Below are 25,640 nucleotides of genomic sequence, written 5' to 3'. Positions count from 1 at the left end.
AGGGTCTGTTTATATTTTGATTTTTCTCCAGTGGCTACCACAATACCTGGGGCATAGCAGTCATATTTATTGACCCAGTGAAAGAGATTTTTCCAAATAATTAAATACTGAAGACAGATTATCTTTGCCTCTGTTCTCTTCTTTCCAAGAGTTTGTATTATGAAATAAAAACTAAGTTCCATTCCGAGGAACCCAACATCATGATGTTTTCACATATTCTCCAATCCCCCTCCGTTACTTCTTCTCTCTCTCCCCCCCTCCCCTCCACACACACACACACAGAGTCCAGCGTTGGTCTTTACTAATTAATCATATAATCACTATTTTATCTTGATAAGACAATAACAATGGAAGAAGTTCAAAATCTCTTTCAGGGGATTACAGTTCTCACTCTCTGTCGAAGTTTAATAAGCACTCTGATGGTAGCTTAATATGACCAGCAGTCTCCTCACTTGCTCAGTGACTTTTGCGTCCCTGAGCTTGATAGCTGCCTAGTGCATAACCAGTAGCTTATCATCAGTTGGATCATTTATCTCACCTCCTATTTTATTTACCCAGTGGTTTAACCAGTTGATGACTTGGTTTCTTGATTGTTTCACTAAAACCAAAACTTTACTGTTCACCCTAGCATCCTTAACTCTAATCCAAGCAGCGAGCTCAAGTCCTCCTTCATGCACACCACTTAACATGTTTAATATTCTTGCTTTATCACAACATCTAGTAAAACCAGTGGCTTTCAATCCTGGCTGTACATAAGAATCTCCATGGTGAGGTGGGGGTGCTTTGGATACCTTAACTCCACCCCAGACCAACTGAATGAAAATCTCTGGATATGGGGTTTAGCATCATCTTTCAAAACTCTGCAGATGATATTCATGTGCAGCCAAGGGTTGAGGAACACTGGGCTGAATACTTGTGCTGCTTCATTCTTAACCATATTGGAACACTTGCGTGGTGAGGCCAGCCAGGATGGTACTAGAGCTCACCACCTCTCCTGGCACTGTATTTTGGAATGACTCACCCCTTCAGCCACATCAGTGTCCCTAGCTCCATCACTGCCTGCCCATAGCTTCCTCAAGGCCACATAATTTATACCAAAATACACTGTTTTACTAATTAAATATTTTTATTGTTTCCCTTTAGTAACAAGCTTGCTTATTTTCTCAAACTATTTCAAATGGGCTTTTTTTTTACCACATAGCTTAAAAATAAGTTATAAACAGAAAATTAAGCTGAGAATAAACTGGATTAATGGTGAGAGCATAATGCATAGCTATGGAAGGTACAGTTTGGAAAGAGAAAAAAGGTCATGGTAAAATATGTTGCCAAAGAAATGTCTATAACTGGAATATTTATCAAATATAGTTCCCCAAACTATTTATAACAAGAATTGAAGACAAAATGAAAATCTTCATTTGGAACCTTCCCAAATTTAACTGCAGTATTTATTTGACTTAAAATACAGAGGTGAGATAGCTTATGCTGAAAACAGCTGGCTGACAGACATGCTTTATATGAAAATAAACTGAGATATTAATATATTAAGGTTTGTTTACTCTGTTTTTATTCCTCTGGACAAAAATTTTCAGGGGGAATAATGTGATTATACCAAGTTTACTGGCAAACATTCTCAGCTCCAGCATCTTAACAATAAGGTACCTTGGCAATTTAAAACAACAACAACAAACTAAGACAACAATAACAACAAGACCCTGCTCTTTGGAAAACTTCTGACAGTGAGTTTCTGCAAAATGAAAACAAAACATAACAAAACCAGAGACACACACAGACCAATGGAAAAGAATAGAGAGCCCAGAAATAAACCCACACACATACAAACCAATATTTGACAAGTGTGCTGAGAACACACAATGGGAAAAGGATAGGCTCTTCAATAAATGATGCTGGGCAAACTGGATATAGACGTGTAAAAGAATGAAATTGGACCCTTACCTCACAGCATACACAAAAATTAACTTAAAACTGATGGAAGACTCAAATAAATGTAAAACCTGAAACTGTAAAACCCTGGAGAAAAACATAGGGAAATGCTTTTTGACACTGCTCTCAGCAATGGTTTATTTGGGTATGATACCAAAAGCACAGGTAACAATAGCAAAAAAGAGATAAGTGAGGTTATATGAAGCTAAAATTCTTCTGCCCAGTAAAGGAAACAATCAACAGAGTGAACATACGACATACAGAATGGGAGAAAATATTTGCAAAGCATCTATCTGATAAGGAATCAAAATCCAAAATATTTAAGGATCTCTTACAACTCAATAGCAATAAAACAAATGACCTGGTTAAAAAATGGGCAAAGGGCATGAATAGAGATTTCTCAAAAGAATACAAACAAATGGTATACAGATACATGAAAAGGGGCTCAACATCATGAATCATCAGGGAAATTCAAATCAAAACCACAAGGAGCTATCACTTCATACTTGTTAGAATGGCTATCATCAGAAGATAAGAGATAAAAAGTGTTGGCAAGGATGTGGAGAAAAGAGAACTTTTGTACACTGTTGGTGGGAATGTAAATTGGTTCAGCCACTATGGAAAGCAGCATAGAGGTTCTTCAACAAATTAAAAATAGAACTACCATATGATCAAGCAATTCCACTACTGGGTATATATCTTAAGGAAATGAAATCATTATTTAAAAGGGATATATGCATCCCATGTTCATTGCAGCATTATTCACAATAGCCAAGACATGGAAACAAACTAAGTGTCCATCAACAGAAGAATGGATGAAGAAAATGGATAATACACATGCACACACACGTACACACACACACACACACACACACACACACACACTAGAAAATTATTCAGCCATAAAAAAGAAGGAAATCCTGACATTCTGACAACATGGATGGACCTGAAGGATATGCTAAGTGAAAAAAAGTCAGGCGGAGAAAGACAAATATTGTATGATCTCACTCACATGTTAAATCTAAAGATGTTGAACTCATAGAAGCAGAGAGTAGAATGGTGGTTGTCAGAGGCTGGAGGTGGATGAACTAAGATGTTTGTCAAACAGTACAAATTTTCAATTATAAGATAAATACCTTCTAGAGTTCTAACGTACAGCATGGTGACTATAGTTAATAATATTATATCACATAGCTGAAATTTGCTAAGAGAGTAGATCTTAAGTGTCCTTACCCCACACACACACACACACACACACACACACACACACACACACACACAAAGGAAACTATGTGAAGTGATGGATGTGTTAGCTTAACTGAGGTAATCATTTCACAATGAATATCAGATCATCACATTATACACTTTAAATTTTTCTTTGTCGATTATACCTCAACAAAGCTAGAAAAACCCAATTATTTATGTTAAATCTTTAAAAAAGAACAAAAAAACTTCTTGACATGGGGAAAGAACACTGTACAATTCACTCGAGACTATACACATCACTCACATTCCTAAGCAAAGGAGAACATTTTGATGTGAATGTCTTAGACATTAAGCAGGGTGCAAAGAAGGAGACAGAATCAATGATTTCTTAAGGTCTCTTCGAATTCCAGCATTCTAAATTTCTGTTATATAACCATGTACTAGTTTGTTAGGACTGCCATAATAGAGTACCACTGACTGAGTCACTTAAACAACAGAAATGTATTGTCTCACAGTTCTGAAGTTTAGAAGTTTGAAATCCAGGTATCATCCCCAGGGTTGCTTCCTTTGGAGAGCTGTGAGGAAAGATCTGTTTCAGTCTTCCCTTCTTGGCTTGTATGTGTCCATCTTCTCCTTTATTTCTTTACATTGTTGTCCCTCTACACACGTTTGCTTCTGTGTCAAATTTTCCATTTTTATAAGGATACCAGTCAAATTGGATTAGGGCCCACCCTAGTGACTTCATTTTAACTCGATTTTACCTCTGTAAAAACCTATCTCCAAGTAAGGCCAAATTCTGAGGTATTGTGGGTGAGGACTATAACATATCTTTTTTGGAGGGGCATAATTCAACCTATAACAAACAGTCTCACATATACACAATCATGCTGCCACTAAATAGTATCATGTAATGAAATAGATTGTTACGCACAGAATTATAGCAGATTTTCTTATTGTTCTGAGGTAAGTCAAACTCATCTTTAGTCTTATTTCACCTGTCACCTAGGTTTCCAAGATAGAATGATGGATTCTTTAGCAATTATAAATGCTGCACCTTTATATAAAAGTGGGAGGAAAGTTTCCTTTTCTCTCAACTTTGGTATTTGCTGAAGTCTCGGATTTGTTTAGCAGTCTTAAAATTAGAAGCTTCCATTGCTCTCCTTATTCATAATGTGAATAATTGGGGACAGGGAGAATATACCTTAAGCAGTTGCCAATATGCTCTAGACAATCAGGTCAGCATTTTTCCTACATGCCATACATTTTCATAAAGCAAAGAGCACCTATATGACAGCAAGAGGGTAAACTCTGCCAAAAATACAGTGGGGCTTGGTGTTAGGTTAGTCTCCCAGAATGTATAGCTCTCTTTAATTTGGCAGAATATTAATGTCTTGTGAAACTAAGTTTTTGGTTCAGGATTACATGAAGTTAAAAGAAGGACTTTCCCTAACAGCTTCTTGAATTTGACAAGTTTAATTCATTCAGCAATCATGTATCGGGCACCTATTTTATGTTCCATGCTACTCTAGGTATTATGACGATATTCACTAAGGAATGTAATTTCTATTTTTAAGGAACTTTCATTAACAGAGAAGATAAACATGTATCCAGCTGACTTGCATGCAAAGCAACATGAATGAATGCTTTAATAGAGACAGAAACAAAGTGCTGTGGGGCCCAACTGAGAGAGAGAGATTAAACATATCTGGATTTCTTCTCAGCAATGTGCACTGACACTAGTTTTTGTGCTTTTACTTTTACTTAAAAATCTACAAGGTGAACTTGAGAAAACTTTGCAGCCACATTTTGAAAACTGATATTGAAACCAGAAGGTTAAAGCCAGGTACAGCAGCTGATAAACACAGAGAGCTATATGTCTGCATCAAATGAAAATGCTGCTGCATTAGTTCAGCAGTTCAATCAAATGTACCTAATCCTACATCAATCTAAATAGAAAATAGCCATGCTTTCTCCAGTCCAACCATACAAAAAAAAAAAAATCCAAGACAAATGAAGCTGAAATTACTGCTGTTTCATGAAATTTATGATGCCAAAAATGCTATTTAACTTAAGCTTCTGCTAGGAAAACAAAACAAAACAAAACAAAACATACTTAATTAAATGCTTGGCAGACTATTCCTAGTTTCCTTTGTAAGGTGGAGAGGGGTTTGCTCTACACTACCCATTATAGTTGGCAACATTTCCTCTTAGTGAATGAACCATTTAAAAATAAATATATAAATAAGACCATGATGCTTTTCCTCACTGAAAAAGAGAGAAAATAATTCAAAAGTTAAGAGGATTCTGAAAGAAACTTCAATGTGTTTTTATGGTAATCAAGATCAGCAGCATGTACCTATTATAATATATATTCCAAAGCTCAAATAAACTTATATCTCCCACTGAAATTCTATAGCTGCTAAAGAGGATTACAGTAATTTTTATCCAAATCATGTGAAGCATTTTCTGTGTAAATACATAATAAATTCTGAATAACCTTCAAAATAATTAATTCCCATGATGTTTCATTGAACCAGAATTGAAAAGGATCTCAAAATTATTTAGCTCAAACCCACCTGTTGACAGATTGGGAAAATAAGATCCGGAGAGCAGAAAATTATCCAAGTTTCCTACAGCTAATAGAACTCACACTAGAACCCAGCTCTCCTGCTTCCCAGTCTGTTTATCTTTCCAATAACATGAATTATTTTTCCCTCAAGAATACAGAATTAAAGATGTTAATTCATGTTTGGGGTCTAAAAACAAGGCTGAGGGGGTGGTGGAAAGATGGCGGAGGAGTAAGACGCAGAGATCACCTTCCTCCCCACAAATACACCAGAAATACATCTACATGTGGAACAACTCCTACAGAACACCTACTGAACGCTGGCAGAAGACCTCAGACCTCCCAAAAGGCAAGAAACTCCCCACGTATCTGGGTAGGGCAAAAGAAAAAATTAATTAAAAACAGAGACAATAGAATAGGGACGGCACCTGCCCCAGTGGGAGGGAGCTGTGAAGGAGGAAAGGTCTCCACACACTCGGAAGCCCCTTCGCGGGCAGAGATTGCGGGAGGCGGAGCGGGGAGCTTCGGAGCCGCGGAGGAGAGCGCAGCAACGGGGGGTGCGGAGGACAAAGCGGAGGGATTTCCGCACAGAGGATCGGCGCCGACCGGCGCTCACCAGCCCGAGAGGCTCGTGTGCTCACCCGCGGGGGCGGGAGGGGCTGCGAGCTGAGGCTCGGTTTCGGTTTCGGTCGGAGCTCAGGGAGAGGACTGGGGTTGGCGGCTTGAACATAGCCCGAAGGGGTTAGTGCGCCACGGCTAGCCGGGAGGGAGTCCGGGGAAAAGGCTGCACCTGCTGAGGAGGCAAGAGACTTTTTCTTGCCTCAGGCTGGGGCAACGTCACGCCGACTTCTGCCGCCGCAGGACCGCTCCGCACTCCGTGCCCCTCCCTGCCCCCGGCCTGAGAGCGCCAGAGCCCCCGAGTCAGCGGCTCCTTTAACGCCGTCCTGTCTGAGCAAAAAGCAGACGCCCTCCAGCGACCTACACGCAGAGGCAGGGCCAAGTCGAAAGCTGAGCCCCTGTGAGCTGTGAGAACAAAGAAGAAAAAGGGAAATCTCTCCCAGCAGCCTCAGAAACAGCGGATTAAAGCTACACAATCAATTTGATGTACCCTGCCTCTGTGGAATACATGAATAGACAGCGAATCATCCCAAATTGAGGAGGCGGACTTCTAGAGCAAGATCTATGATTTTTTCCCCTTTTCCTCTTTTTGTGAATGTGTATGTGTATGCTTCTGTGTGAGATCTTGTCTGTATAGGTTTGCTTCCACCATTTGTCCCAGCGTTCTATCCGACCATTTTTTTTTTTAATTTTTTTCTTAATAATTAATTTTAATTTAAAGAACTCTGTTATACTTTACCTTCTTTCTATCTTTCCTTCCTTCCTTCCCTTTTTGAGACAACGAATCGTCCCAAATTGAGGAGGTGGACTTGGAGAGCAAGTTTTATGATTTTTTCCACTTTACCTCTTTTTGTGAGGGTATATGTGTATGCTTCTATGTAAGATTTTGTCTCTATAACTTTGCTTCCACCATTTGTCCTAAGGTTCTATCCTTCCCTTTTTTTTTTCCTCTAAATAATTATTTTTTTAATTCAATAACTTTATTATACTTTATTTTATTTTACTGTATCTTCTTTCTTTCTGTATTTTTTCCTTCCTTCCCTCATTCCTTCCTTCCTTCCCTCCTCCCTCCCTCCCTCCTTTCTTTCCTTCTTGCCTTCTTCCTTTCTTTTCTTCTTTCTTTCTTTCTTCCTTCCCTCCTTCCTTCCTTCCCTCCTCTCTTTCTTTCTTTCTTTCTTTCTTTCCTATTTCCTCCTACTTATACTAATTCTCTCTACTTTCTCTCCCTTTTATTCTGAGCCGAGTGGATGAAAGGCTCTTGCTGCTCCAGCCAGGAGTCAGGACTCTGCCTCTGAGGTGGGAGAGCCAACTTCAGAACACTCGTCAAGAAGAGACCTCCCAGCCCCACATAATATCAAACGGCGAAAATCTCCCAGAGATCTCCATCTCAACACCAGCACCCAGCTTCGCTCAACGACCAGCAAGCTACAGTGCTGGACAACCTATGCCAACCATATAGCAAAACAGGAACACAACCCCACCCACTAGCAGAGAGGCTGCCTAAAATCATAATAAGTCCACAGACACCCCAAAACACACCACCAGACGTGGACCTGCCCACTAGAGAGACAAGATCTAGCCTCATACACCACAACACAGCCACTAGTCCCCTCCACCAGGAAGCCTACACAACGCACTGAACCAACCTTAGCCACTGGAGACAGACATCAAAAACAACGGGAGCTACGAACTTGCAGCCTGCAAAAAGGTGAACCCAATCACAGTAAGATAAGCAAAATGAGAAGACAGAAAAACACACAGCAGATGAAGGAGCAGGATAAAAACCCACCAGACCTAACAAATGAAGAGGAAATAGGCAGTCTACCTGAAAAAGAGTTCAGAATAATGATAGTAAAGATGATCCAAAATCTTGGAAATAGAATGGACAAAATGCAAGAAGCAGTTAACAAGGACCTAGAAGAAATAAAGATGAAACAGACAATGATGAACAACACAATAAATGAAATGAAAAATACTCTAGATGGGATCAATAGCAGAATAAATGAGGCAGAAGAACGGATAAGTGACCTGGAAGATAAAATAGTGGAAATAACTACTGCAGAGCAGAATAAAGAAAAAAGAATGAAAAGAACTGAGGACAGTCTCAGAGACCTCTGGGACAACATTAAACGCACCAACATTCGAATTATAGGGGTTCCAGAAGAAGAAGAGAAAAAGAAAGGGACTGAGAAAATATTTGAAGAGATTATAGTTGAAAACTTCCCTAATATGGGAAAGGAAATCGTTAATCAAGTCCAGGAAGCACAGAGAGTCCCATACAGGATAAATTCAAGGAGAAATACGCCAAGACACATATTAATCAAACTGTCAAAAACTAAATACAAAGAAAGCATATTAAAAGCAGCAAGGGAAAAACAACAAATAACACACAAGGGAATCCCCATAAGGTTAACAGCTGATCTCTCAGCAGAAACTCTACAAGCCAGAAGGGAGTGGCAGGACATACTGAAAGTGATGAAGGAGAAAAACCTGCAACCAAGATTACTCTACCCAGCAAGGATCTCATTCAGATTTGATGGAGAAATTAAAACCTTTACAGACAAGCAAAAGCTGAGAGAGTTCAGCACCACCAAACCAGCTTTACAACAAATGCTAAAGGAACTTCTCTAGACAAAAACACAAGAGAAGGAAAAGTCCTATAATAACGAACCCAAAACAATTTAGAAAATGGGAATAGGAACATACATATCGATAATTACCTTAAATGTAAATGGACTAAATGCTCCCACCAAAAGACACAGATTGGCTGAATGGATACAAAAACAAGACCCATATATATGCTGTCTACAAGAGACCCACTTCAGACCTAGAGACACATACAGACTGAAAGTAAGGGGATGGAAAAAGATATTCCATGCAAATGGAAACCAAAAGAAAGCTGGAGTAGCAATTCTCATATCAGACAAAATAGACTTTAAAATAAGGACTATCAGAAGAGACAAAGAAGGACACTACATAATGATTAAGGGATCGATCCAAGAAGAAGATATAACAATTGTAAATATTTATGCACCCAACATAGGAGCACCTCAATACATAAGGCAAAAACTAGCAGCCATAAAAGGGGAAATCGACAGTAACACATTCATAGTAGGGGACTTCAACACCCCACTTTCACCAATGGACAGATCATCCAAAATGAAAATAAATAAGGAAACACAAGCTTTAAATGATACATTAAACAGGATGGACTTAATTGATATTTATAGGACACTCCATCCAAAAACAACAGAATACACATTTTTCTCAAGTGCTCATGGAACATTCTCCAGGATAGATCATATCTTGGGTCACAAATCAAGCCTTGGTAAATTTAAGAAAATTGAAATTATATCAAGTATCTTTTCCGACCACAACGCCATGAGATTAGATATCAATTATAGGAAAAGAGCAGTAAAAAATACAAACACATGGAGGCTAAACAATACACTACTTAGTAACGAAGTGATCACTGAAGAAATCAAAGAGGAAATTAAAAAATACCTAGAAACAAATGACAATGGAGATACAACGACCCAAAACCTATGGGATGCAGCAAAAGCAGTTCTAAGAGGGAAGTTTATAGCAATACAAGCCCACCTTAAGAAGCAGGAAACATCTCGAATAAACAACCTAACCTTGCACCTCAAGCAATTAGAGAAAGAAGAACAAAAAAACCCCAGAGTTAGCAGAAGGAAAGAAATCATAAAAATCAGATCAGAAATAAATGAAAAAGAAATGAAGGAAACAATAGCAAAGATCAATAAAACTAAAAGCTGGTTCTTTGAGAAGATTAACAAAATTGATAAACCATTAGCCAGACTCATCAAGAAAATAAGGGAGAAGACTCAAATCAATAGAATCAGAAATGAAAAAGGAGAAGTAACAACTGACACTGCAGAAATACAAAAAATCATGAGGGATTACTACAAGCAACTCTATGCCAATAAAATGGACAATCTGGAAGAAATGGACAAATTCTTAGAAATGCACAAACTGCCAAGACTGAATCAGGAAGAAATAGAAAATATGAACAGACCAATCACAAACACTGAAATTGAAACTGTGATTAAAAATCTTCCAACAAACAAAAGCCCAGGACCAGATGGCTTCACAGGCGAATTCTATCAAACATTTAGAGAAGAGCTAACACCTATTCTTCTCAAACTCTTCCAAAATATAGCAGAGGGAGGAACACTCCCAAACTCATTCTACGAGGCCACCATCACCTTGATACCAAAACCAGACAAGGATGTCACAAAGAAAGAAAACTACAGGCCAATATCACTGATGAACATAGATGCAAAAATCCTCAACAAAATACTAGCAAACAGAATCCAACAGCACATTAAAAGGATCATACACCATGATCAAGTGGGGTTTATTCCAGGAATGCAAGGATTCTTCAATATACGCAAATCTATCAATGTGATTAACCATATTAACAAATTGAAGGAGAAAAACCATATGATCATCTCAATAGATGCAGAGAAAGCTTTTGACAAAATTCAACACCCATTTATGATAAAAACCCTGCAGAAAGTAGGTGTAGAGGGAACTTTCCTCAATATAATAAAGGCCGTATATGACAAGCCCACAGCCAACATCATCCTCAATGGCGAAAAACTGAAAGCATTTCCACTAAGGTCAGGAACAAGACAAGGTTGCCCACTCTCACCACTCTTATTCAACATAGTTTTGGAAGTTTTAGCCACAGCAATCAGAGAAGAAAAGGAAATAAAAGGAATCCAAATCGGAAAAGAAGAAGTAAAGCTGTCACTGTTTGCAGATGACATGATACTATACATAGAGAATCCTAAAGATGCTACCAGAAAACTACTAGAGCTAATCAATGAATTTGGTAAAGTAGCAGGATACAAAATTAATGCACAGAAATCTCTGGCATTCCTATATACTAATGATGAAAAATCTGAAAGTGAAATCAAGAAAACACTCCCATTTACCATTGCAACAAAAAGAATAAAATATCTAGGAATAAACCTACCTAAGGAGACAAAAGACCTGTATGCAGAAAATTATAAGACACTGATGAAAGAAATTAAAGATGATACAAACAGATGGAGAGATATACCATGTTCTTGGATTGGAAGAATCAACATTGTGAAAATGACTCTACTTCCCAAAGCAATCTATAGATTCAATGCAATCCCTATCAAACTACCACTGGCATTTTTCACAGAACTAGAACAAAAAATTTCACAATTTGTATGGAAACACAAAAGACCCCGAATAGCCAAAGCAATCTTGAGAACAAAAAATGGAGCTGGAGGAATCAGGCTGCCTGACTTCAGACTATACTACAAAGCTACAGTAATCAAGACAGTATGGTACTGGCACAAAAACAGAAAGATAGATCAATGGAATAGGATAGAAAGCCCAGAGATAAACCCATGCACATATGGTCACCTTATCTTTGATAAAGGTGGCAGGAATATACAGTGGAGAAAGGACAGCCTCTTCAATAAGTGGTGCTGGGAAAATTGGATAGGTACATGTAAAAGTATGAGATTAGATCACTCCCTAACACCATACACAAAAATAAGCTCAAAATGGATTAAAGACCTAAATGTAAGGCCAGAAACTATCAAACTCTTAGAGGAAAACATAGGCAGAACACTCTATGACATAAATCACAGCAAGATCCTTCTTGACCCATCTCCTAGAGTAATGGAGATAAAAACAAAAATAAACAAATGGGACCTAATGAAACTTCAAAGCTTTTGCACAGCAAAGGAAACCATAAACAAGACCAAAAGACAGCCCTCAGAATGGGAGAAAATATTTGCAAATGAATCAACTGACAAAGGATTAATCTCTAAAATTTACAGGCAGCTCATGCAGCTCAATAACAAAAAAATAAACAACCCAATCCAAAAATGGGCAGAAGACCTAAATAGACATTTCTCCAAAGAAGATATACAGACTGCCAACAAACACATGAAAGAATGCTCAACATCATTAATCATTAGAGAAATGCAAATCAAAACTACAATGAGATATCATCTCACACCAGTCAGAATGGCCATCATCAAAAAATCTAGAAACAATAAATGCTGGAGAGGGTGTGGAGAAAAGGGAACACTCTTGCACTGCTGGTGGGAATGTGAATTGGTTCAGCCACTATGGAGAACAGTATGGAGGTTCCTTAAAAAACTACAAATAGAACTACCATATGACCCAGCAATCCCACTACTAGGTATATACCCTGAGGAAACCAGAATTCAGAAAGAGTCATGTACCAAAATGTTCATTGCAGCTCTATTTACAATAGCCCGGAGATGGAAACAACCTAAGTGCCCGTCGTCGGATGAATGGATAAAGAAGATGTGGCACATATATACAATGGAATATTACTCAGCCATAAAAAGAAACGAAATTGAGCTATTTGTAATGAGGTGGATAGATCTAGAGTCTGTCATACAGAGTGAAGTAAGTCAGAAAGAGAAGGACAAATACCGTATGCTAACACATATATATGGAATTTAAGAAAAAAAAATGTTATGAAGAACCTAGGGGTAAAACAGGAATAAAGACAGAGACCTACTGGAGAACAGACTTGAGGATATGGGGAGGGGGAAGGGTGAGGTGTGTTAGGGCGAGAGAGAGACATGGACATATATATACTAACAAACGTAAGGTAGATAGCCAGTGGGAAGCAGCCGCATGTCACAGGGAAACCGGCTCGGTTCTTTGTGGCTGTCTGGAGGGGTGGGATAGGGAGGGTGGGAGGGAGGGAGACAAAGAGGGAAGAGATATGGGAACATATGTATATGTATAACTGACTCACTCTGTTATAAAGCAGAAACTAACACACCATTGTAAAGCAATTATACCCCAATAAAGATGTTTAAAAAAATAAAAAGTAAAAAAAAAATAAAAACAAGGCTGACACTTATCCGAAGTTTAAATACATGGATTCTGGGACCAGAGTGCTTAGGTATAAATCCTGGCATCTCCACTCATTAGCTGTGTGTTTAGTCAAGTACCAAATTGCCCTGTGCCTTGTTTCCTCATCTGTAAAATGAAGATGATAGCATATCCTATCTCTTAGAGTTTTGTGAGCAATAAATGAATTAACAAGTATAAAATGATTAGATATTTGCCTGAAAGCTAATGTGTTTTATTATTATTATTTCAATCATCTAAATCAATGATTTAAACCCTTTTTCATGTTGGGAGCATTTCCTTTTACCCATGCCTAATCTTAGCAAAATTTAGAAGCAACTGAGTTTATCTTTTGTGTACTCATTCTTCTTTCCTGAGCCCTCCTTCCTCTATCTTTGGGTATCCATTGCCCTGACTACATTGCCTATATCCCATAATTGCAGTGTCCTGCTTGGTTCTGTCTAACTCTGGAAATAATTTATGTGCTCAAACTTGCCAACCATTCTTTCCCACCAAAACTGTCTGGTTCCACTCCCTCGGGGGACCATGAAGTAATATCTGAAATGTTAAAACATACTTGTTTAATATGTTGTTCTTTCTAAGAATACTGTGCTTTTAAGAGAGATTGTCACCACAACAATAAGATGAATATCTAATCAGGGAATTTTAGGTATTGTGGTAGGACAGTAGGAAGGAGAAAGGAAACCAATGATTTTCAAGTATTTGTTGTTATCTCAGTTAATTCACAAGCATGAAATATATTATTGTCTTTCATTTCAGAGATAAAGAGACTAAAGATCAAAGAGAGAAGATGACTTGCTTGAAACCATAAAACTAATAAATCCAAATAATAGGTTGCAAACTCTTGTCTATTGGCTTCAGAATCTGTTCTCAGTATTTTTCATAAAGAGTTCTGTACTCAGTGCTCCTCAAATCACACCGTGTGTGCAAATGGTTCTTGTGAATTTCTTAAGACAGGCTGTTTTTCTCTAGGAACTGCTTACTTGCCCTCAGAATGGCATCAACATTCAAAATATATCAAGAATATTTACTATACTATATTGTAATATACAGAAAATTAAGGTATCAACTAAAAGGCATAATGTACCTCACATGACAATTTTTGAATATACTATATATCAAATGCACGTCTGTTACACATATGAGATCTCTGTTGGTTAACCATAAAACAAAAAGATAAAGCAGAAATAAAATAGGTACAATGAGCATGTTTTCAATAAGTCAGTGGATCCTCTTGAATAGTTAGTCCATGGTAGAAGGAAGTGGAAGATGGTGCTTGCATTAAACCAACAAAGTACATTTTGCAATAACAATTGTTGACAGTAAAGGAAAAAACATTACATAAAACCATAAATACACAATGATTTTGCATTAAATCTGGGAGATACTGGCTGCTCAGGTATAAGGGCACTGCACATGTAAACTAATCTGAAAGCACATGAATTAGCATAAATACGTCATGAGGTTGTCAAACTCTATTCCGAAAGCTTAAGGATTTATATCTGGAAAAAAATATTTTTATCTGACTCAATCTTTGCTGAATCACCTCATGTTATAGTTCTAAGAGAAAAAAAAGCCGGCTAGAGGGTTTACATTAATTTATTAACTTCTCCCTTGATAAATGTATCTTCTTAGAGGTCCTCAGAATAACTTTCAAAAGGGAAATGCCGAAACTTTCCTTTTCTTTCTATGGTTCATTGCATATTATCAGTCAATAAACTGAGCACCTATCATACACAAAGCAGTATGCTAAATGTCAGAAATACAAAATAGTATGGAGCTTAGTTGGTGTATGGAAAGAAAAGTCATCCATGTAAAGAAATAATAGCAAAATCAAAACCACGTAAGCTAAGTGGTATAGACAATGATTAATCTAGATCCCGTAAATGTTTCTTCCAGCTAGGGTATCAGAATTGAAACAGGAGGGAAGGGGGCAGGGCACAACCTTTAAAAGAATGACGCCTTTGAGGATAGACATAAATTGGCTAGAACCAACTAGGTCCAAGATGGTGGAAGATTCGACTTCCAGTAGACCTTGAGCCTCATTATATGCTCATTGTAATACATTTGTATATGCTAAATGACACACCCACTGGTGTCATGACTGTTCTGAGGCCAACCATAAAACTCCAAAAAGTGGGCAGTGGCCCAATTCCTGGAAATCTCCACCCCTTCCACAAAATAGTTGGAATAATCCTCCCACTCATTAGACTATGAAATTACCCAGCCCATAAAAACTAACCACCCCATATTTTGGGGCCTCTCACCTTCTGAGATGGCCTACACTCTTGTCTGTGGAGTGTGTTTCTCCCATGGCCACTCACTTTCCTTTCTGAGATGACCCCATGCCCTGGGGCTGTTCTCACCTTTTGAGACAGACCGCATTCTGTCTATGGAATGTGCATCTCTCTAAATAAATCCACGTCTTACTATGGCTTTGTCTGTCACTGAATTCTTTCTGTGCTGAGACATAAAGAACCTGAACTTCAGGAGGTCCTGAGACCAGGTGTATGGTTTTAATTAAAAGACAGTGGGTTCAAGTCCCAAACTGAGGTGTGGGATTTCAGGATAAAAATGGTTTTGGCGTTGAGTTTATTGCACATAGTTTAAGTCTTACCCAACTTATCTTCTGTCTGTCCTCACAAATGCATAATAAGGAAAGCTAAATGTATTTCTTCAAAAAACAGGTAACAAAGGCTAAGTAAAAAATTGCTCTATGTACTACAAATGATAAAATCTGTGAAAGTCCTCTAATAACTTGTAGTTTTAAAGCTGACATTATAAAATATTTTATTGGATGTTAAGATATAATGGACACAAACCAATACCATCCAAAGCAGCAGAAAGCCAACTAAAAATGATAACCATTAACACAGACTTTCCTCCACCTTGCTACAGAAGGATGCAGTATAGTAAGGTACCAAGATACCCCATTCTTCAGATATACTGCAAGGTCATAGGTAACAATGAGTAAGAGATAAGGCCTATGAGTCAGCACCAGAAATGTCAAGACAAAGTATAGGAGAAAAGGGGAAGAATAAAAAAATAGTCCAGCCATAGATAATGTCTAAAAGCCAGAAGACAAGAAAGGGATGTAAGAAAATTTGAACAAGTAGATAAGGGGTAGGGATCAGATAGAAACAAGGTATTAAGACAGAGCAATGAATCTAAACCAACAAAGCAATAAAAACAGAGGTTAAATATAATGTTCAGAAAAGAAGGCCATATTACTGAATGAAAGCCTAGTTGGCGGGCTTTGTAAGGCTTGGGTAGCCCTAGGCATGAATCCTGAAAAGCTGTTGCAGTCTTAAAACTTTACACACCTGGAAGATCCTGCCCTCCTTCTTCCAAGGGGGAATTTCGGGTAAAAATGACGCATAATTTGGGACTTTAGAATCCTCATTTTATTGTTTAAAAAGTTAGGACTGAATCGTTAAGCTAAAATAATGGAAAAATTGTCTTTACGGTCAGATCTTTGCTCCAGTTTAGATGTAAATGTTAGAAAGAACATTGTATTTTTCTTTAATGTTCTTGAGAAGATCCATTGGTAAGGTATATAAGCCCTGGAGACAACTACAAGGATTTTAAATATCTTCTATATTTGTAAAGCAGAATAAGAATGGGTAGTTAAAATTGCTTCAAACTCTGAGTTTGGGCAAAGGACCCTGCTGTGGTTTAGGGAAATACTTTTAGAAATGATCTCTTTCTCTTTTTCTGAATTCAACTCAAGCATGGTTTATCACCTAATTGACTGCCATGCTACTATTATCATATTTAGAAATATTCCCACAGAAATACAGCCCCCAAATGTTCATAACACATCAGATAGTTTTGTTGCTGTAGTAACTTCGTTCTTTTATGAAGAGAGCATTATTAGGAATAACTTCAAAACAGAGCAGCTGAATTGGATTTGTAGGAAGATAATGTGCGTTTTTCTTAAGGAGAGTGCCAGCACTTGGGAACCTTTATTTATCTGTAGTATAATCTTCACTTTTGTCAGGCATGGAGAAACAAAACAAAAAAACCCACAAAACACTCATAAGAGGATGCTATAAAAAAAGAATATTACCCTATCCCTACCTTCTAGGAGATTACAACACTAGAAATATTTACTTTGCTTTCCCAAACCAAATTAAAATCTTTTGAATGTAAGTTAAAAGAGTAACAAGGTATTGTTTCATTCGCTTTGCTACCATTTTAACAAGCACTAAATTTAAATAACTATGACTAATTTAAATAAACTTCTGCTCTAGCCACATATTCTCTTCATTTCACCTCAGCATGAGGTTCAGATTTAATCAAGGGATTTACTGCCACTCCAACGAGGTAGCATAAGATGCATTCAAGTCCTTGGCTCCTTCATGGGACTAGAAAGAAGTATTACCTGATATACACCTTCTGTGATTTCACTGAGAAAGAGGCGGTACATCTACTTAAGGATCAATTTGTTCTCACTACTGCCTCAGAAACCTGCGGGCCTGATCCTGCCTTAAGGTAAAGAAAGTAAAATATAATTCCTCCTAAAATGGTATTTCTTTTCCAGGGAACCAACTTACTTCAGTCAGATAAGCTCTTGGTTCTGATGAGAAAGCATATTTCACTCTTTTACCACTGAATAAAACTGGGCTCATAAGTTATAAGTTGGGAAAAACACAGGTATAATTTAATTTTGCAAAAAAAAATTACATAGGTGGTTTCTCTCTATATATAGTATGAAGTTTGTAATAGGAAAAAAAACGGGCACCTACAACTTCCTAATATATAATTTAGTCTAATAGCTTCCTCAACTGAGTTACCCAGGTGATATGCTATATTTTGTCTTATACTTTAGAAAATCAAGTCTCCCCTACCTGCCATATTCTGAGCAAATTACAATCTTAGGAACAACACTCCTATTTTTATGACTATTCCCTTGTGCCTCCAGAGCATTCCTATTTTGAAATGAATAAGCTGCCTCAAAGGAATAACATATTCATCCCAGTAGATTGCAGTACTTATTATCGAAATCCAGTTTGTTGGAGCGGTGCTCTAAAACAATATTTTTCAAGCTATTTGTCACAAAGAACCAGTTTTGCCTCCCCCCACACATTGCTATAAAGTTTTCTAAATGCTTACTCTCAATTTCTGTACTTATCTGGTCCAGTCATGGACCAATACCAGTCTGCAGACTATATTTTGAGTAGCACTGCTCTAAAGCTAAACAGAAGGTACACATTTTGGTAAGACAAGGGGAAAGCAAAAGTTCACACTAGAGCATTAATTTCTTTCTGAGGGGAGGAAGCAGATCAAAGGAGGATGCCACAGTGGAACTGGATCCTGGGGAGGACATTAGAAATACATTGTTTGCCTCACAGTCTGGTAGAAAGGCAGCCCCTAAAATGAGATAACGTGGCATGGAAGTTTAGTAACTGAGAAACAAAGTGAATCTCAGAAAGAAAATTCTCTCTGTATTTTTAGAATGCTACAAGTCTAATATATAAAAATTTAGGAACCTTTGATGTAGTCATAAATACCCATTATAACTGTTCCAAAGTAATTAGTGAGAAGCAGAAATACTAGTTATCCTATTTTACAACTTCTTTTTTAAACTCTTGAGCAGTTGTTATAAAATTTAAAATTTTCCTGACACCTTTGGGCTATAATCTTGCTAAGGTTTCAGAAACTGAACAGAATTGAGCTTAGGCAGAAACTAAAGTAAAACAACAGAAAGAAATCCTCACATGCTGGTGTATAAGAAGTATTTTGGGGAGATTCAGTTACTGAGTTTCTTGTTTCTGAGCTAAAACAACCAGCTCTAGGGAGACAATGTTCTCTGATAAGAAAGAAACGCTTTGCTTTGAAAGAAAGGCTGGTTTCAAATTTTAATGACCATGCAATATCTTCAGAGGAGTAGCATGTTAGCTTGATGATTCTAGAAAATCAACCAGTGGGCAAATTTGATTTAGCTTTCTATTGAGATTCCAAAAATAGCATGATTCTACTGCAGGTATTAGATAACCCATCTAAATCCAAAACATGATGAGAAGTAAGAAAGAGAACAAAATGAAAATTGGATTGTCCCTTAGAGTGATCAACCCCAGATGGGGTATTTCCATAGGGAGATTCCTGAAGCCAGGGCTAGAGAGGTCAGAAGGCAGAGAGGACCTCAGACAGAAGTAGGGGCTACCAAGGACCAACATGTATTCCTTCCTCTGACTACTGTCATAATTTACTTCAACTTACCCTGAATGATATTATGTTTGTTTTTCACTGAGATATAACTGACATATAACATGTTAGTTTCATATTTATAACATTTGATATTTATTGTATATATTGCAGAATGATCACCACAATAAGTCTAGTTAATATACATCACCACATGTAGTTACAAATTTGCGTGTGTGTGTATGATGAGAATTTTTAAGATCTACTCTCCTAGCAACTTTCAAAATTACGATACAGTATTAGTGACAATGTCAATAATGATTACTCTTAGCATGCATACTGGGCACGTTTACTTCCATGCTTACTTTTAATTTTTTTGGAGCACAGGCTCCGGACGAGCAGGCTCAACGGCCATGGCTCACGGGCCCAGCCGCTCCACGGCATGTGGGATCCTCCCAGACCGGGGCACGAACCCGTATCCCCTGCATCGGCAGGCGGACTCTCAACCACTGCGCCACCAGGGAAGCCCTTTACTTTTAATTTTTGACACAACTTTTTTGTTTAATTTAATTTTGTGTGGAGCGTGTATACTGTGTTATGTGTGAAGTGAATCCATTCATATTTACAACTGCTCATTTCTCAGGCAAGAGAAAGATAGTCTCAAGCATGGAGGGTAAGTTACATATACTATGTGGACATTCTAGATTATATTTATTTTCATTTATGACTTATTTTGCCATATATGTAGTCCACAAAAATGAAATGTATACTAAATGCATTCTTTCCACCATGATTTAGAGTGAGGCTACAATGCAATAAAAGAATTCCAGATGGTTGATTTAACATATCTGATGGTCATAGGAGGTGTTTTTTTTTAGATGAAATATAAACTAGATTTTTTTTCATGGGGAGTTGGAACAGGAAAGACACACATACACAAAGCAGCACCCAGCACCCATACATTTTTCACCAGGAAATCAGGTAAGATTTTTGTATTAATTGTGATTTCTACTCAGAATTTTACTTCAGAAATTCCAATTTTCATATAGGTTTACAATGTCTTCCCTATTTAATTAAATCCTACCTTTTAAATTAAATATGCATGTTTTCTTTATAATTGTCAAAGGAAGAGGCCATACATAAGCTAATCCACTACAGTCTTGTTTTCACTTCTATCAGCAACTGAAATCATGTGCTTGAAGTAAAGTCTGCTTAGTTCAAGAAAGCCATCAGTGTCTTTTAGTGAAAGAAAATGTGCAGAACATTAGAAAAGAAGGTGAATTTTACAAGTCATATATTTTCCAGCAGAAACCTAAAGTCTTTCTTTTCACAGTTTAACAGTTGGATTGAAGGCCTTGAGTTTTACTTAAGTTCCCACAGGAAAATGTTATACAATAAGGGTACATATTGGACCCTAATATATATGCATTTCAAATCTTTTTCTCTTCATAGACATTAGCTATCTTAGATAGTACCAGGCAGAATAAATGCCTTTATAGGATTTCAGGAGACACCCACTATACGTTATTAGAGTGAAAAAAAATACTACCATGGAATTAGGGTCAACTAAAACAGCAGGTAGACTAAGGTTTGTGTCATTCTCACTTAGCCCCCTGATGCTGCTCTGACTGGCAATATCAATGTAAGGAACTCCCTCCCCCTCATCCCCCACTAAACACACACACCAAACTCTACCCTTTGAAATGCTCCAAACAAATCAAACATACTTGGGGAAAATGGATGCAGATTGAGATATGAGATTATTTCTCACATTTAGACCTTAATTATTATCAAAGTCAACCTTGTTGTTTAACCTCATCTCAATCTTGACCTACATGGTTCTCTTGATATCACATAAAGGTGAATTACCCCCCAAAATGCCTATACTGTCTCATTAACTAATTCCTTCCATTCTGTCCTGTTTAAAATTCAACAAATAGGGATAAATTGCCCAGATGCATAACCACAGTTCTCAAATATTGCTACTTCTATAAAAGGGTATGTCTAATAATATCTTACATTCAGGTACGACTACACAATCTGTGGGGCCATGTGCAAAATAAAAATTCAGGGCCCCTTGTTCAAAAATTTTTAATTTAATGGCTGTGACAACATAGCATTAAACCAAGTGTGGGACCTTGCACAACTGCACAGATTGCATAACTATGAAGCAGGTCTTGCTTACATTTATACACTGTTTTCATAAGTAATACAATAAGTTAAGTCATTCGATTCCATAACCAGTTGTGAGGTTAGGCAGAGCAGCTAATATTGGTCTCAGTTTTCTCCTGTGACATTTACAGAACTTGATGTTCAAAGAACTTGTGTGACCATTCAACCAGTAAGTGTCAAAGTTGGAGCCATAATTCTGGTCTTCTGACTTTTATGAAAATAGCATCACGAAATGTACCTGCCTGATAATTAGCTATGCCTTGATGTGCCTCAATAATATGCAATACCAGAAATAATAAAAAGCATGCATAAATCATCACAAATTCCTATCCATTTGAAAATCTGTCATTAACTCAACTGTTCTTCAATCATTATTAAACTTTAAACACTTGGATGTTCTTTTTCCAACCAAGAAACAAACAAAGCAAAACAAAGTAATAAAAATAACATAACCTTTTCTCACCAAAGTGGTTCTAGGCAATGAAAATCTTTGTGCCCTATTGCCTGTCCAGAGCCTTCAGCAAGCCCCTCACAACCTCAGCACTGAACGTCATTATAGTACTACTACATTCTCCTTCCACCTGCGATTATTGAGGGTTATTAATGGCAGAACTCAGCCAAGACAACAGCTTTTTATTAAAACAGCTGATCCCTCTCCTGGGTGAGAACTCTCTTCAAAACCACAATTGCCTTTTCTATCTATCTATTAATTCATTTTGAAAACAGGAAGTGAATGAGGAAAAGATCATGGTGCTTCTCTCCCCTCGCCCCAACCCCAGTTTGTGTTAAAATCTGCTCTTGACCCTATGACTTCTTTCCAATGAGGAAAGAGGTTGCCATAGCAACTAATTTACCAACTCAGTCAATTGACTTTGCTCAGCTTTTTCTGAATGCTTAATTAACATAGATTGTTTCACTTATCCAGAAAATTGTTTTTGAGCTCCTACTACATGCAAGGAACCTGATCCAATGTCTTGTCAGAAATCAAGGTTTGCAAGACATAAAGAGAGAACTTCTAGGCTAACATTAAAGAATGGTGTGAAATCACACACACATTTATATTCTATATAATTTACAAAATCTGTATATTATATATACTTATAAAATACCCTCATTTTATACATTATATACAGTTATTTAAAGTTTTGAGATCCCTTTGATTTTGGGTATTGTGCACTGGCGGTTTGAATCTAACTACTTAGGGTGGGATTTTGTTTTCTTCTTTGGAAAGTCAGGGATAGGAAAGGAGGCTGGTTCACAGAATTCAAAAGTAATTGCTTCTTGAATACATAAAAAACGAATTGTTAATAATTTAGTTTAACTCAGTTTCCTTTCAGTGAGCAATAAGGTCTAGCGCATTCATTATAGAGAGCAACTGTTACAGGGACAGAAATCAGAGAAAGCCCTTGTGCGGACATATTCATTGTGCAGGATATATTATACTCAGACTAAGAAACCTTTGTTTGAAAAAATAGTAATTATTATTTTGTAATCCCTTGCATTTGCATGACACTTCATACTTTTTGAAGTGCCGTCAAGGATCTTGTAATCTCATACAACTCTTCCAAATCTTATAGGTCAGAGTAATGAGATCCTGCAAGATGACATAACTGAGGAGCTTATTTTGGGTTCTAATGGAACACTTATTTTCCTCCCCTGAGAGTAGGCTGTACTTATTTCATCTCTAAAGGATAGAACACTCAAGTCTCAATCCTTTATTTGGGTGGGGGGGTGGGGAAGAGAGAGAGACAGAGACAGAGAGAGAGACGTTAAGGATGAGTATATCAACATCACTGCTCTGAAAGATAGCAATATGTATTGTAGCATTCCTCTCTTGAGATAGAATGCGAGATTGGAGTAGGATACTACTTTTATCTCCCAAGCATCTGGTTCACATTCTATTTTCAGATTTTTATATTTGTGCATTTGATTTCTCTATAAATTTCTATATGTTTTCAATAATTTTCAAGATTCTTGAGGGCAAGGACTATGTTCATCATATTTTTGTGTACTCTGCAGAGTGTATTACATGAGGGGTGGAGGTACACAATAAATGTTTGTTGCTTTTTCTTCATTAAATGCCACAGAAGTATACACACATATGCATTTATTTATTGGTTTGTTTATATAAAAGTTCCCTGGCCTTGGGGATCTATGGCCTAGATCTTTCTTATCAATTTCTACTATCCTATAAGAGTGTCAGGATCCTTTAGAGCAGGCTTAATCTCCTTGGTCCCAAGCAAAATTTTATACCCTTCATTCCCTCTACTAGCCAAGATCATCTTTGCCATATTCTGCTACCCTAAATAGCAGAAAGAACCCGATTTCCAGTTCCAAACCCATTCCAAATTAGTTTTGCAACCTTGGGAAAATCACTTAGCCTACTTAGGCATCAGTATCCTCAACTGTCAAATGAGGTTAACTAGGCCTGCCTTACTTACTTTATTGGTTTATAGCAGCTATCAAATTAATGAAGAACATCAAAGGATGTCACTGCTGAAAGAGAGCTTACGAATCATCTAAAGTATCTGTACATTTTGGAGGATCACTGTTATTAATCCTTGCCCAAACTCACGCAATGGGAGAGCTCAGCCTATATTTCAGGTTTATATTCCAGTACTATTTGCACTACTTTCTGTTAAGATTCTGAAAGAACTTGGAGATGAATAAATGCAAAACATTATGATTAGTATTCATTATATAACTCCTTAAAGCCCCTCAAGGACTGCTTAGGATGGCGAAGTGCAAGATAGCAATGCCTTTATCAGTGGTTGTGATAAGAAACAGATTCCTCAGCTGCAAAGGATGATGAGAAATCAGCCAATGTCTGTAAAAAAATAAAATCCAGGTCTCCAAGATGATAATGAGAGTCTGCATATAGAAAAGGTGGGTAGACCTATCAACCTGGCTTTTGTTTCCCTAGACTCAACTTCCTCTTGGAGGTGTTACTAATCCAGCTTGCCATCTCCGTGCAGACCACAAGGTTGTGATGGTTAGTGGGGGAGAGATTGTTTCCCCTTCTATCTACATGGACAAATTATAGATAACAAAATATTCATCTTTTCTATTACACAGCTGAAACCAGACTTTTATTTTTATACAAGGTAAACATCTGGGGACAGTAGGAGGGAAACAAGCTTGAAGAGCAAATTATAACTAGAGAGTTTTTGTTTCTAAAACCCAAGATACCCATCCTCAGCTTCTCATCTCCCAAAGGGTATGCTGAGACCAAGTTCCCAGAATGCCTTTATGTGGCCATTGCAATCACTGTTAACTGGAAAAGTCCTCAATTATGTAGGAGTTCCTTTAAGTATAGATCAAGAGAAAAAGACGGTGCCTAAGAGGACTATATTTTCCTATTGCTGTTGCTTAAGACTCACCTTATACATTTTATTTTCCTACCTGAAAATTTGTTTCTTCCCCCAAATGATTGACTATGGTAAAAATTTTCCCTTTAAGAGAGACCTATTTTCTACTCAGTTCCACCTTTCTCAATGGGATCAGCAAAAGGCTTGGCTGAAACTGCCTCATACATCACCTCCTCCTCTGTATGATTCTACTATCTTCACTTCCCACAGGTGTTGATCCCAAGATCACTCCCCAATAACTTCCGGAATGCAAATCTCCACCTCAGGGTCTGTTTCCTAGCTAACTCTATCAAAGAGGGGTGGATCCAGAAATAGTCAAAGGATGTAGGATCTAAAATGGGATTTCGTGGTTGGATATTGTGCTGACCAGCTAGCTTCTGGGGTCCTCACCACTCAGTGTAAGTGAAGCACTGATAATCCCTGGCATATGTGTAATTATTAAAACTTTAACAGGTGGTAAAGTAAGGTGTGATATGGATAGAAGGGAATAGAAGGTGCAGTATCTCAGGTTTTCCAAAGGTTTGGGTAGAGTAGTAGTAATAAGGACAATGTAGTCAAATGGTTTTCGCTGAGTGCCATTGATAAATGGAAGAAAAACAAGGAAAGACTAAGAGTAAGTCATCACCAACTGAAAGTGAAGTGTGAAAAGTCATAGTGACTCTTTGGGAGCAGTAAACCGAATGTTATCTCCTGAG

Source organism: Lipotes vexillifer, unplaced genomic scaffold (assembly GCF_000442215.2).
Source record: "Lipotes vexillifer unplaced genomic scaffold, Lipotes_vexillifer_v1.1 scaffold298, whole genome shotgun sequence".
Lineage (NCBI taxonomy): Eukaryota > Metazoa > Chordata > Mammalia > Artiodactyla > Lipotidae > Lipotes > Lipotes vexillifer.
Note: the sequence above shows the minus strand (reverse complement) of the source record.